Genomic DNA, 16,324 nt, shown 5'->3' with positions numbered 1-16,324 from the left:
GATTCAATCGGAGTCTTTCAGGGCTAGAATGCATCCGACGACATCATCATTGACACCATCGAGCCAATAGCTTAGTGATTGTTTCTACAATTCCATATTTTTCATTCAGACCACAAATTAGGCCAACAATACACTCGTTTTAATGCTCTCGCTGTTGTTGACGTGACACTAAAGTTCAATGTGGCATTTAATAAAATTGCATGCACAAAATTTTCTCAATCTAATTAAGGGTTTTTGCTTGCGTCTTTCTGCGAGATAGTTTACAAAGAAAAATGGAACATAGCATGCCAAACGCGTGGACGGAGAGAGTATGTACGTATATCCATGCCGTATGAATTAGTTTGGAGGAGAATGTGCAAAGACAATGCATCAACGAAGCACTTATTTTGACAACTAAATTGAAGAAGGTGAATAAGCAAATGTGAGCTGGGACAAGAAGTGCCATTTGAAACGGATACAGGAGTATGAATCTTTCTATTTATCTATGGTCTATTTGCCGACCCATATTGTCACTTTTGGAATAAAATAAACATGGATTTGATAATTTCTTGAACAAAAAGACGGCCTTTCTGCATAAAGGATAGATACACGAAAATAGTAATTCTACATAGAATGCATAAGCATTTATGTTATCGATAGTAATGAATAAAATACTTCAGGATCGGTCCAAGCTACTGGAAGCACATACATATTATTTTGTAAAAATTAATACTGTGAATGAAACATAAATAATAGATCTTTTACAGCATCCATTTTTCACTAAACCGCACTAGCTAATTCCATGAACAGCAGAAGTTCACCCTTTAAACAACAATGACCACTGCCCCCCCCCCCCCCCCCCCCCAACCCAAAAAAAGACTACAAAAAAAATTAAATACAAGGTGTCAGTTCATTATATGAAACAACAAAAGTTAACTGTAAACCATATCAGTTCAATGTATAGGAACAGAAAAACAAAAGTTCGCACGCCAAACCTTAGTAGTTTACTGTGTAAAAAAAAAATACAAACAGAGTTCATACTCCAAATATAATAGTTAACTACATATTTGTTTTTGACAAAAAACCCTCATCTACCACTAGCCCAACCAACCAGAGAGGTCGGTAGGAATCTATGCCATTGAGCCATCAACACTGTGGAGATGGGAGGCTTGATGGAACCATATTCATCGGGTCGATGAGATCACCACCACCACTGACGCGCCTCTGTGATACAATTACGTTATAACATGACCAAGTAATACCGACTTGAAATTTTTGAAGACGAAAATGAAACTAGAAACTAACAGAATAAGTTGCTAAGATGGGCCTGGACTCGTCCTAATGGTGGGCCTCATCCAATTGCCTTTAAGCACAAAATCTCCACTGTAGAAAACTTCTTGATATAAACATGACGTTCTGGGATCCGGCTTGCCTGCTCCCTCGCTGTGCTTCCATCCATGCTCCCACTTAATTTTACGGTTTTTTTTAATCTAATCATCCCCCTGATTTTAAGGGGGTGGGGCCGGGCCTTATTTCAAGCCACATAGACGGGAGCACGGATGGGCACATGACGAGGGAGTAGGCAAGTCTCGTCCGACGTTCTGGTAGTCAAGATCTTCCAAAGAAATAACTGATTTGATCTCCTAGTATATTCTTTGAACGATCTGATTCTTGTGCCGTACCGAACCGAAGTAGTACTCAGCACGTTCAGCTATTTTTCCTTTATTACGATATTATGAAAAAGTCCCTTCAATTGCATCGAACGTAGTAAAACAGCCAAGGTTTCTTGATGCTTCCTGCTCGGACACGTGAACTGCAAAGTAACATACTTGGAAACAAATAACAATGAACTTATTAGTTGCACCGCGTGCGACATTTTTCAGCACACACTCACCGTCGTATCTAAGGAACTTTAGCATGTAAATATCTCCGACTTTTATTCCAGCAATATCACTATTTGACGTAGCTAGTACCACCTGGGTCGTATCAGTTCTATCTTACGATTTTTTTCTTCCGCCCACCCTTTCATCAGTTTTTTATCCCTCCTAATTAGTGCATGGATGTGTGTATGAGTATCTTGCTAAATTGTTGGCTTGGCCATCCTTTTGTGCTGCTAATAATCAATAGAGGATAGGTATAGGATATAATAGTCAAATCAATTAATTTTTCTAAAGTAGTACTCCTACTTTGGGAGGTGGACTAGGAGCACTCGGCGACGCAACCTTCTGAAATCATGACCGATCCTCTGCCCGCTTGGGATGCGTGTCATTTTTGACGAAATGATTTGTTACATGTGAATACACGACCGACGCGTAGAATCAAACAGTATGTACATGTGCTGCGTCATTTAATATAGATGGGACATCGTAGTAAATTCGGCAACTAAAGTTCGCAAACATTGATCTGCATTGACTGGATGGAAGACTTGTGCACGTCGCCTTGATTGTATATTGTACAACAGTGTATGTAGGTAAAAGTTGTTCGTGGGACAATGTTTGTTACAGTAGGAAACTGATGTCGGGAGTGAAAAATATGTGAAAGTTCACTGTCATGAGTAAAAAAGTACATTGTCGCATCTATAGGCCGTGATAAAAAATATACATAAAGAAGAATTCGAGTCGACAAAAGATTCGCTTGAACACGATTGGGATTAACACTAATGGGGGCGGTGCAAGTTCACAAGCACGCAGCAACCACATCCGGTGCTTATTAGAAGGAAAATTACATATTAGTTGGAAATATTAGTCCGACGCACGCGGACAGAGGATGATCCCCAGTTTATTTACTGAATCTTATAGACATATCAGCTACATATAGAAACATCTGGTTTCCAGGACTAGTTGCGCTAACAGGTGCACATTAGGGTCGAGCATCGCACAGTGTAAGATTGTGAGAAGACAACAGATTCAGGCGACATTGCAGCATACGAACAACACAACGACAGTGGCAATTAGAACCATCTAACGATAGGATCGAGCATAGGGGAAGAGTGGAGCTGAGAATGAAACAACTGGGGCGAGATTAGTGTGGTGAAGAAGATGGTCGTTTTTATGAGCATGAGGAAGGAGGAAGATGACCGTTTCCGCGAACAGCATTGTGTCGTTGGGAGGAAGAGCGAGCTTGTGCATTAAATTCAACCAGGTGGTTGGGGAGTTGTTATGTGAGGGCGGTCCACCATAGTTTTTATGAGCATGTAGCAATTAACACCACATTTCTGTTGAATGAAGATGAATAATTTATGCTAGATAATTTTCTTTTAAAAGGAAAATCCATTAAGTGAGAAGCTGATGCTTACACAAACACGAGTTAAGCTCCTTTGAGCGGGTTTGTTTCCCAGATAAACCAAACACGGTGAGTTCTAAACCCTGTTATCTATTAAAGCATGTCGAAACAAGTATTGTTCTTCTTTTAGATGACTCTGGTCTTTTAGGGGGCGTATAGGGCATAAAGTGTTAGTTCATCAGTGACATAAGAATGTAGTACTAAACTGCTAATGAATGATTGTAGCTGGAGTTTAGTGTGCCGCGGAAGAAACATTACCGCGTGAGAAGTAAATGAAGTGTACGACCAGAGGTTGGCAATTACAGCACGTTCATGTGATAGATGCACGGTGGGACCAGAGTTAGAGCACATACATTAAATTCCCAGCTTTCTTAGAACAGGATAATACCTGAGATTATTATAAAAAATGTTTCTGAAATTTTTCTCATGATGTACTCAGTTTCTCAATCAACAAAAAAGAAAAACACAAATGAAATATGTTAGAAAATCTCTCAAATCTAATTTGTTAATTTCACATGAATTAGTATCGTAAAAGTTAAGTTCGTAGAAATGTGTGATTTGGTGAAATGGCTTTTAACTTTGAGACGAAAGAGTTGAAGGAAGATGAAACGGGATAGATGGAATCAATGGGAAATGCATTAACTCATGATGTGACCATTGCTTGAGTAAATGTAGCTTTAGTTGTTGGATGTTGGCAGCTAGAGCAGGAGCGTGTTGTACAGTGGGCCATTGCATGCAGAGAATACAGTGCTATACATCTCTAATTCAGAACATACATGCAATAAGAAGGATGAATACATATAGTGGTGTGAATCCCAATGCATATTCAATGGCGAGATATCAGGGGGTTGAGCCCGCAGGTGCTCCTGTGCAATTTCATCCTACTTTGGTACTCCCTCTGTTTTTATTTAGTTCGCATATTAGCTTTGGTCAAAGTCAAGCTTTACAAACTTTAACCAAGCTTATATACAAAAATATTAAGATATACAATAACAAATCAACAACATTAGATTTATTATTAAATGTACTTTCACATCGTATAGAACTATAGATTTATTATGATAAATGTCTATATTGTTTTTTATAAACTTGATCAAACTTTACGAAATTTGACTTCAGTCAACTCTAATATGCAGAGTAAATAAAAACAGAGGGAATATTATCACATCCTGTTAGTCTTAGTGCTATCATGCCTAACTGCCTACGGAAGTGTCGATATCGTACGTCACCTAGCTGACCCAGCCCACGCTCCGGTGTTTTTTGCATATGGATACTTGGTTGAGATGTGTGCAACTTCCTCCTCCATGATCACTAGTAGAAAAAGAGCCTATAGTCCCGGTTCGTAAGGGCCTTTAGTCCCGGTTCCTGAACCGGGACTAAAGTGTCGGTACTAATGCCCCGACCCTTTAGTCCCGGTTCAATCCAGAACCGGGACTGATGGGCCTCCACGTGGGCAGTGCGCAGAGCCCAGTCAGGAGACCCTTTGGTCCCGGTTGGTGGCACCAACCGGGACCAATAGGCATCCACGCGTCAGCATTTCTGTGGCTGGGGTTTTTGTTTTTTTTTGAAGGGGGGGGGGGTTGGGGGTTTTGGGGGGTTAATTTAGGTGTTTCATATATTGTGTTAGCTAGCTATAATTAATAGAGAGAAGTGTCCTCTCTTATGTCCGTGCTTGGTCGACGCTACATACTATACATACGTATAGAGAGGACTAGACACGCTGGCTAGCTAGTAAGCAAACGAAGGAAACAGAAGATCGTGATGAACATATATGCATACAGAGAGAAGTGATATCGACCACCTCTCTTTCTCCGAGAGATTGGTCGAACAACAAGTTCTCGTATACCTATCTGACACTACCGGCTACATATATATAATAATTATCTCTTACAAATATAATCATACGGACTCAGGGTCCACATAGAATTCTCTGTTTTCAGGGATCACGTGGTCAAGAAAGAATGCCGCCAATTCCTCTTGAATTGCTCGCATGCGAGCTGGTGCTAGGAGTTCATCCGCTTCCGAAACATCTAATTTAAAGAAGGGGGTCAATACATATATATATATGAATGAATGAAACTCAACACAAATGATGGTAATAAAATAAAATTGTGAATGTTGTTATTTACGTACTTCATATTGTTCTTCAGTGTAGCCCCGCTCACAGGTCGTGTGGCGGATGGACCCGCAAACATAGTATCCACAGAAATCATTCCCTTGTTCCTGCCACAACCACTTTACAAGAAATAGAGGTTAATCAAACTGATAAGTAAGAATGCCAAATTGTATTGATGAAACTAGCGCTTGAATGACTAGTAGATGCGCTTAAAATGCTACTATAGTACTTACTTTCGGGTGTCTAAATTGCAGCTCCTTCGGCAGTCCTGGAGCTTTTCTGGTGAATTTTATCCAAACCCTGCCGGAGAAAGAAAACAATTAATTGATATATCAGGAAATGAACAAAGTTGCTGATATGGTGGATAATGATCGATTTAACTTACTTCTCGAGTATTTGAGTCATGTCTGCATAGTCCTGGGGATCTTTTCGTCTTGAGTCTAAGACGGTTACTAGTCCCTGCTCAAGCTTAATATGTAGGAGAATATAGTGGAAACTGCACACGCATGCATAACTCATCAATTACATTACTATAACCTTGACTAATATATAAGTGAAACCGAATACGCACAAGACAGTAACACTCACTTGAAGACAGTAACATTCCTCTAACATGCGGTCGAACTTCAACTTCTCCTTTTGACTAATGCATTGCGTCCTTGCATCGACAATGACCCGGCGGAGATCATCATCATCGGGCACATCGTCTGGTTCCTCTTGATCTTCAGCAGCTTCACCCGTGGCAGCATCATTGGGCACATCGTCTGGTTCCTCTTGATCTTCACTAGCTCCCCCCGTTGCAGCATCACCGTATTCAGGGGGCACATAGTTGTCATCGTACTCTTCTTCTTCGCCGTCTTCCATCATAACCCCTATTTCTCCGTGCCTCGTCCAAACATTATAGTGTGGCATGAAACCCTTGTAAAGGAGGTGGGAGTGAAGGATTTTCCGGTTAGAGTAAGACCTCGTATTCCCACATTCAGTGCATGGACAACACATAAAACCATTCTGCTTGTTTGCCTCAGCCGCATAGAGAAACTCATGCACGCCCTTAATGTACTCGCGGGTGTGTCTGTCACCGTACATCCATTGCTGGTTCATCTGCGTGCATTATATATAATTAAGTGTCCAAATTAATAGAAGTTCATCATCACATTAAAACCAAAGTGCATACATAGTTCTCATCTAACAACATATAGCTCTCCAGAGCATCTAATTAATTAAACCATACATTGAAACTATGTAAAACATTTCAATGCGAAAACAAATGCGATCATAATCGCAACCAAGGTAACAAATTGATCCAACGGCATAATGATACCAAGCCTCGGTATGAATGGCATATTTTCTAATCTTTCTAATCTTCAAGCGCATTGCATCCATCTTGATCTTGTGATCATCGACGACATCCGCAACATGCAACTCCAATATCATCTTCTCCTCCTCAATTTTTTTTTATTTTTTCCTTCAATAAATTGTTTTCTTCTTCAACTAAATTTAACCTCTCGACAATAGGGTTGGTTAGCATTTCCGATTCACATACATCCTAGATAAATAAAATCTATGTCACGTTGGTCGGCATAATTTTCATAAAAGTTAAATGAACCAATAGTTATAAAGATAATATACATACCAAATCTGAATCATAGACAGGACGAGGGCCGACAGGGGCGGATACCAAAACCATCACACTATATAAGATGCAATAATAAATGTAAGAAAATGATACAAGTATCTATCTAAACATACAAGTAAGAATATTTTTCCTTTCAGAAAGAAGATAAGAACAAGAGGCTCACCACGGTGGTGTCGGTGATGAGATCGGCGCGGGTGATCGACGGCGGTGAAGACGGGAACGGGGCGTGACGGACCGCTAAATCTAGACAAATCTCAAGGAAAATGGAGTTTGGAGGTCGAGCTTCGAGAGGAGAAAGCTTAAGTAGTGTGGCTCGGGCATTCCATCGAACACCTCATGTGCGTAGGAGGTGAGCTAGAGCACCACAAAGCCCTCTCCCCCTCGGCCAGAAAAAACAGAGCACTGTGCTCTGCTCTTGCGTGAGGGGGTATATATAGGCACCTTATTGGTCCCGGTTGATGACATGAACCGGGACTAAAGGGAAGCCTTTGGTCCCGGTTCAAGCCACCAACCGGGACCAATGGTGGTGGGCCAGGAGCGAGGCCCATTGGTCCCGGTTCGTCCCACCAACCGGGACCAAAAGGTCCAGACGAACCGGGACCAATGGCCCACGTGGCCCGGCCGGCCCCCTGGGCTCACGAACCGGGACCAATGCCCACATTGGTCCCGGTTCTAGACTGAACCGGGACTAATGGGCTGAGCCGGCCTGGACCATAGCCCTGTTTTCTACTAGTGGATGATAGTGCAGTGTCACCATGAAACATCTCGATATGGACTTGGGATGGTTCCAACGTAGTATAGCCTTTGTTTCCTCTGTCATGCGTCTTCTTTAAAGGTTTTTTTTTGCGGGTGTTCTTTAAAGGTTCATCCAATAAAATCCCAACTCTTTTTCTTTTGAATTTTCATTCTATTTAGATATGGTGTATGTAGATCTAATTATTATTTCTTCCGTTTCTTTATATAAGGTGTATTTGTTTTTTGATAAAATTTCACAATGTAAGATGCATTTGTTCTAATTCCTCATAATTCTCTTTTCAGCCCTTAGGAAAGAAAGGAAAGTATCTCTCTCCTGATTGCGTGCATCTCTCCTTGTAGTAAAATAAGTAAAGTATTTCTCTCGATTGCATGTATGTCTTAGCGGGTGCTTGGATCCAAGGGACTTATTTTAGTCTGACTAAAGATAGTCTTTTTAAGAGGCTAAAGTTCCAAGCATCCCCGACTAAAGAGGGGCTAAAACTAGTCTTGAGACTAAATTTTTTTAGTTAGGGGTACCCCTACTAAAATGTGGATTAGTCCTCTCTCTCCTCATTTAGTTACTCTCCTTAAACACATGCGAGTTCTGGATTGGAGGGTTTGGAGAATAATAAATGGTCATTAACTTGATTTTAGTCTCTTTAGTATTTGGATCCAAGCATGGGTGATGCTAGCAAATTTTAGTCCCACTACTTTTAGTCATGAGACTAAAACGTATCCAAGCATCCTCTTACTTTTCTTGACTAACTGATTTACTTGCCACTAACCAATAAATTTGGCAAGGGTAGTTTAGTCCTAACAAATTTATAATTATGTGCCTTGGTCACCTCGCCGAAAATAATACACCTTACATAAAGGAACGGAGGGAGTATATCATAGCAATTAATGGGAGGCGCTAAATCATAGGACATGCAGTACCTATATAGTTGGTTAACATGTAACGATCATGATAATAGTGGAGTAGGAGTACTTCATATTGCGCTACCTTCGCTTCCCAATATATGTTGTATAATTCTAAGTTTAATAAAGTTCATATAGAAAAAATCAACATCGACAATATCAATAGATCTATCATGAAATATCCATTATATATGTATTTGTTTGATATTGTGGATGACAACCTTATTATCGACAAACTTGATCAAACTTTTTTTAATACAAACCATATTTTTAAAATGGACGAAGTACTTCCATATATATATATATATATATATATATATATATATATATATATATATATCTGGAGCATAAATAATCATAATACTTGTTCTAAGGGCACACATATTTTGAAACACAAAATACTAATTGGAGTATGATCAGCCAATGATCTGTGATTTTTTTAATGGAACATAGTATTCCAAATTATCTCCAGTACAATTTTCTTGCAACAAACAAGATGTTGTAATGTTAAAATCAAAGCACAATGACATATTTTCAAAATACGACAACTGGTCACTATGAACACACTGTTAGAAACGCAAGTCCGTGCGAACCGACCTATGGTTGGATGATTAAGAGGACAGTGGTATCCCCAGCCCATCAGAGTTCAACTCCTAGACTTGACATTGGTGCTCGTATTTTCCTAGGCCTTCCGACGATGTGTGTTCAGTGGAGGAGACGTTCTCATTGATTAGGAAGGTGTCTATGGCAACTTCGTCAATCTCAAAATGATGTGCCGGCTCACTCACTTGGAGGTGCTCATAGGGATAGTGTGTGCATGCATGCATTTATAGGGGTGAGTGTATGTACGTATGTATAAACGTCTGCGTTTGTACTTTGTTAAAAAAAAGGGAAACACGAGTCCATTTTAACATAATTGATCCACCGCACATACGTTTACCACACTGGTCCAATGTCTCCAAGTGAGATCTGAAATCCTCAAAGCATGCATAATTGATCTACCAAAGGTACGTGTTGGTTCCTGTTATTGTACAATTGTGGTCTCGCTAACATAGTAATATACATGTGGGTGCATACAATTTTATGTTTTGATGAATCAATGGTGTGGTTATTTTCCTCGACCTACTCCCATTCCTCTTTCTAATAGACAGGTCGCATATAGCGGTCATACCAAAACATAACTAATGAGGTTCCTTCCGAAATATCTCATCGAGCGTACCTTTATGTAAAGCAACGATTGTTTATTAGTGGTTACTCTTCTCGCCACAGCTCACTTCTTCGATGTCCACTGTGTAAATACCAAGAATTCACAATTGTAGTGTGTTCCAATTCTTTCTTTCTTTTTTGATAAAATCCAAATACCATGTAGAGCGGCATGCCATCATCATCATCATCTGTTTTTCATCCCTCCTGGTTTTAGTGCATGGATGTGTGTATGCGTATCTTGATGAATTGTTGGCTTGGCCTTTGTGCTGCTAATCAATAGAAGATAGGTATAGGATATCATAGTCAAATCAATTAAAGCTTCCAAAGTAGTAGTACTTTAATACTATCACATTCTGCTAGTCTTAGTGCTATCATGCCTAGCTACCTACGAAGGAGTTGATATCGTACGTCACCTAGCTGACCCAGTCCACGCTCCGGTGATGTTTTGGATACGAATACTTGGTTGGGATGAGTGCAGCTTCCTCCTCCATGATGCCAGTGCAGTGTCACCATGGACCATCTGGATGTGGACTCGGGATGGTTCTAGCATAGTTTAATCTTCGTTTCCTCTGATCTTCATCTTCTTTAAAGATTCATCCAACGGAATCCCAACTCCTTTTCTTTTGGATTTCCATTCTATTTGAATATGGTGTATGTAGATCTAATTCTTATATAAAGAAACCTCAAACTAGCAATTAATGGGAGGCCCTAAATCTTAGGACATGCAATCATGATAATAGTGGAGTAGGAGTATTTCATATTGCGCTACCTTCGCTTCCCAATATATGTCCTATAAGTTTAGTCCTATAATTCAAAGTTTAACCAAGTTCATATAGCAGAAAAAAAAATCAGCATCTACAATATTAATAGATCTATCATGTAATATGTTCCATTATGTATTTGTTTGACACTGGGGATGGCAACCTTATTCTCGACAAACTTGATCAAACTTTTTTTTAATAAAACCTTATTTTTAAACAGGACGAAGTACTTGGAGCATAAATAATCATAATACTTGTTCTAAGGGCACATACACACACACACACACGCGCGCACGCACGCACGCACGCACACGCACGCATGCGCGCGCGCGCACACACACACACATTGAACACAAAATACTAATGGGAATATGATCAGCCCATCAACTGTGATTTCTTAATGGAAACTCGTGTTACAAATTATCTTCATTATAATTTTCTTGTCTCGAACAAGATGGCGTAGTGCTAAAATCAAAGCATAATGACATATTTGTATAATACGGCAACTTGTCGTTACCAACACACTATTAGAAACGCAAGTCCGTGCGAACCAACCTCTGGTTGGGTGGTTACGAGGACAATGGTACCCCCAGCCCACTAGAGTTCTGGCGATGTGTGTTCAGTGGAGCAGACGTTCTCATCGACTACGAAGGTGTTTGTGGCGACTTCGTCAATCTCAAGATGATGTGCCGGCTCAGTTTCTTGGAGGTGCTCATAGAGGTAGAGTGTGCGTGCATGCATTGATAGGGGTGAGTGTATGTGCGTATGTATGAATATCTGCATTTGTACTTTATTAAAAAAAGAAACTCAAGTCTGTTTTAACATAATTGATCCGCCACACATCCATTTAACACACTGGTCCAATGTCTCCAAGTGAGATCCAAAATCCTCAAAGCATAATTGATCTGCCAAAGATACGAGTTGGACTCGCTAACATAGTGATATACATGCGGGTGCATGCAATTTTATGTTTTGATGAATCGATGGTTTGGTTATTTTCCTCGACCTACTTCTATACCTCTTTTTAATAGACAGGTCGCAGATAATAGTCATATCAAAACATAACTAGTGATGTTCCTTTTGAAATATCTCACCGAGCGTACCTTTATGTAAAGCAACGATTGTTTATTAGTGGTTACTCTTCTCACCATAGCTCACTTCTCTGATGTCGACAATATAAATACCAAGAATTCACTTCTCTGATGTCGACAACATAAATACCAAGAATTCACAATTGCAGTGTGTTTCAGTTCTTTCTTTCTTTTTTGATAAAATCCAAATACCATGTAGAGTGCCATGCCATCACCAACACATATCACGCATATGCGCGCGCGCGCACACACACACACACACACCGTCTACTTAAGGCAAAAGTCATAGAACTTCAAAATTGATGAAGTCACCGCAGGTGCCTCGTTGTAGACGGAAACACCGCCTTTCATCGACGGATATATATATTCTATCTTAACGAGACACAGAAGGTGTCAAAAATGAGGTTTGATTCCTAGTGGACTAGGGGTACAACCACCCTCCTAACTATCCAACCACATGTTTCGTCTGTCAATGTGTTCCTTTGTAAATGATCGAAAACCTGGGCACATGTACTTCTTGTGTCTATAAGAAATTCTTGAAGACGTGTGTCCATACTGCCTACCATGTCACCTTCCACAATAAAACCCCGTAACTAGCGGCAATGTGATAAACGGCCAATTATCTTTGGCTTTAACCTCTCCAGGTATACATAAATTTACCCTTTACACTCCACCAGATCAAGGGCTCGACATGCAATCACACATGTATATCTCCCTCGATCTACAAATCAAGTTGGGGCATCTAGAAAGCCAGAGTGCTAAAGGTAGGCAGGACGATGGCATGATGTTGCATTGTTCTGATCATTAATTTCATTTGACTGTGGTAGTATGACACATGCTAAGTGAGGCCATACTATTGATCATGCAACTATAAACAATATTGGTGTAATGCATACCCATCAAAATAAGTGTTGTAGTTTTGCTTATTCATTATTGATTAGAAGCGTTCCTTTAATTTTGTTTTTTCCTCCTTGGAATTTCTTGATCTTTGGCCCTCTTTGTTTGGGCTTATGTTTTAGCTTTTGCAGCTTTTCCACTTTGGATTAAAATCCCTAAATAGGGGCTTTTAGCTCCGGCTTTTGGCTTACACCAGCATATAATAATATTGATTCATAAGCCAAAAGCCGCTATTTAGGAGGTTTTTTGGCTTTTAAAACAAAGTGGAAATGCTACAAAAGTTGAAGCTTAAGCACAAACAAATAGGTCCTTAGAATTGTTGTGCCATCTTAATAAATAGATTATGTAGGCAACTGCTAAAAATGGGTTTATATTATATGTAAGGGGGGGGGGGGGTTAAGTTGTATGCAGGGCCAAGGACTACACACATACATAAAAGCTTTCATTTGCAATGAAGGTAATTCCTAACTACATGACTCTTAAGTGCATATGAACATGACTCACTCCGGCCCAACGGCATATTGAATAGTCCATCCTACCCGTTGTCATTTTCCTAGCCCTCGCGCCTACTGCGATGACAAATAACTTGGTCACAAGCAACACTTTCTTTGAGACTAGTTTGGTTGTGGATGTTGTCTGATCGATTTGTTCCTTGATGACCTGATGGGTAAGGGGGTGTTTGTTTCCAGGGAATTTTTGATGTAGGGACTAGAAAAAGTCCCTCTTAGAGACTTTTTAACCAAATAGGAGGGATTACTAGGGACTAAAAGTTGCTTTTTGGGACTAAATGAAGAAGACTCTCAAGGAGAGTCTTTTTTGAGACTTTTTGGGACTTCTCTAACAATGCCCCTCCATGCACCCATTGGCCCGCCGCACTATGATGTTGTTTGGTTGTTATTTTTTTGTATACTAGGGGTAACATGGTCATTTAATAATCTCTAGGGAGGGACTAGGGACTTTTTAGTCCCTGGAAACAAACAGAGAGAGACTTTTTAGGGACTAGGGACTTTTTAGTTGAGACTAAAAAAAGTCCTAGGACTTAAGTCCTTGACTTTTCTTTTTTGCGTAAATGGACAGGTAGCAAGTATTGGTCAAAATAAATTAGAGGTAGTTACGTTTCTTGTCCGTCCAACTCAATTGATTGAGTTAATGTGGTCCCCCAACTACCAAATCAGAGAAATTGAACCAGCAACTAACCAAATCAGTTACCTTTGGATATGGGTGAGTAATATGTGAATAAGTTTTTTCTATAGAGAGGAATTATAACTCATCCAATTTCATTACTCCATCTGGTTGGGTTTAAAAGTCGGGCATAGATTTTTAGGTCTTCATATTAACTAGGAAAATGTGTATTATATTCTATAAAAATATATTTTTAGATTCGTTGTTAAATGTAGTTTCTAACCATATAATTTTTGCAGCATATTACACATGTTCTATTAGTCAAATCAAAAACCAGAAAACCCATATCTAACTTATAAACCCAACCAGAGGAAGTATTAGAAATCTCTCCAACACTAACCAAACTCTAGCCACCCGTCAGTGGTGATGCTCGGCACTCACGGGCTAGTCGTGACCGACTAAACACGTTATAGGAGAGAGTGAGCAAGAATGATTATCCCACTGCTCTCTATCCAACTTTTCGAGTCATCGTCAGTGCAACTAGCGGTGACTAAGCCTGTTTTTCCTTACTCTAACAACAACACTTGAAAGGGCACTCATGACTTATTTTTGCGCAATGCTACTAAAATATAATACCAATTTGATATGCAGATTAATACGATCAATATGGCATGAATGTATTGAATGTATGCGATTCAGAACTCATACCTGTGCTGGAAATGTGGTGTGTAGACAGACAAACATCATTCTCGGAGTTAGTCTTGATCATGCTTAAGTTTATTTGAGCATAGTCGTGGTAAAAACTGGAGGCACCGCCAACCGACTATATTGTGTAGTGCCACTAACATTTGTATCCCTATTTTCATTCTGTGCATTTTTAAACTGAACCAAAAAAACCTTACCAATATTAAATCAAACCGAGACAATTTTACAGTTTATATGGTATCTGGTTTCGGTATGGTATGAACATTCCATACCATTTTAAATTTTAGTTTTTATGGTATATAACCCAAAAAGGGAACAACTAAACGAATAAACCGAAGTAAAAGATATATTTATATTTTCGGGGGCGAACAACCATACAAGTGGTCGTTTTTGTTGTACAGGAGCCAGATTCCGTGCCAAGCACACCCATTTTTCTTGTAACATAGTCATTTTTCTCTTAAACTAGTGCTAAACACGCACATAACCATCAAGGCATGAATCCATGCATTGGCATATAGTTATATACTGTTGTATAAAAAGGTATGTTTTTTGAGTCATAAATTTGTAAATTATTACCATGTCATTTTCAAATTCACGTTGACTTTGGTTATTCTAGTATATACCCAGACCATGCCAACATAATTTGGTATATAACAAAAATGAACTGTATCTACATTTCATAACATATTTACCAAAGTATTAATAACGTACAAACCGGAAAATCATATAAACCAAATACATAGAATTACACTATTTGCACAAAATAAAGAAGATATTCATCTTAGTGCTAATAGCATGAAACTTATCTTAGGACTTTTTATGCATCAACAAGTCTACAACCTACAAACAAAGTACCACTTCCTTGTTTACACAAATGCAAAAATAAAAACTTGATTAGAAGGAAGAGGACTTAATGATTATTCATTCGCCGAACCAGGAGTAAAAATTGTTGACAACATGTTGAACCTACCCACCAAAAAGCAAACCCTCTGGTCTCTCCAGCAAGCATGCCTTTAAGTCTTTGTTTCTCTGCTTATTTTCTTATAGGAGGAGGACCAGATGCATAGTGAGATGGTGGGGGAAAACATAACATACCTTCTTGGTTACCTGTTTTTATCAAAAACCATCACTTTCATAACCCTGTCCTTTTTGTAGTGCCATTAAATTCGACTGTCACTTCCATAACATAAAGTTTTATTTCAAGTAATTATAGGTGAGAGGGGACAGCTATGAGAGAGAAAGAGTGATTCGAAATATATACGAGGTGAGAGGTAACGAAGAATGAGAGAGGTAAAATACAGACCTCAGATAAGCTAATGAACCAATCGAACATAAAAGTTATGCTAGCTTAATTTGGTTGCATGACTTAAAGAAGTTAAGTTATTCCTCAAACTCACAACAAAAGTTAGACACACCTATAATATGTCAAAAGGTCTCGAGTTTAATGACTAGTCTATAAGAAATAGGCGCAAGCACATCAAAATTAACAAGTTATAGGCATGACCACATTCAGGTAACAAATGATAGCCATGACCACATTCAATTAACAAATCATTGGTTTGGACTGCATCTCCAGTTAGTGGGTTTAGTTGTGTTGTTTGCTTGTTTGAGCCAAGCACCCCCTGTCTCGCCGCTTTCTCTAATTTGGCACCATGTTCACTCCATCTTGCGTTCGTGCACGTGTTGTACCCCGCTCTTATACTCATTCTCTTTTCTTCTATCAATGCTTTAACAAATGATAGTTAACTTATAGCTAAACAAATTAGGATATCCCAAAAACATAATCAACCTTAAATGAAAATTGAATAATTGTTATTTAACCCAATCTAAAACACAATTAACCACATCCGTATTAATGTACATGCATGACTGAAGT

The sequence above is a fragment of the Triticum urartu genome, chromosome 2A (genome assembly GCF_056163025.1).
Source record: "Triticum urartu cultivar PI428250 chromosome 2A, HENAU_Tu73, whole genome shotgun sequence".
In the NCBI taxonomy this organism is placed as follows: domain Eukaryota; kingdom Viridiplantae; phylum Streptophyta; class Magnoliopsida; order Poales; family Poaceae; genus Triticum; species Triticum urartu.
The sequence above is the reverse complement of the archived record's forward strand: the minus strand, read 5'-3'. Positions refer to the sequence as shown.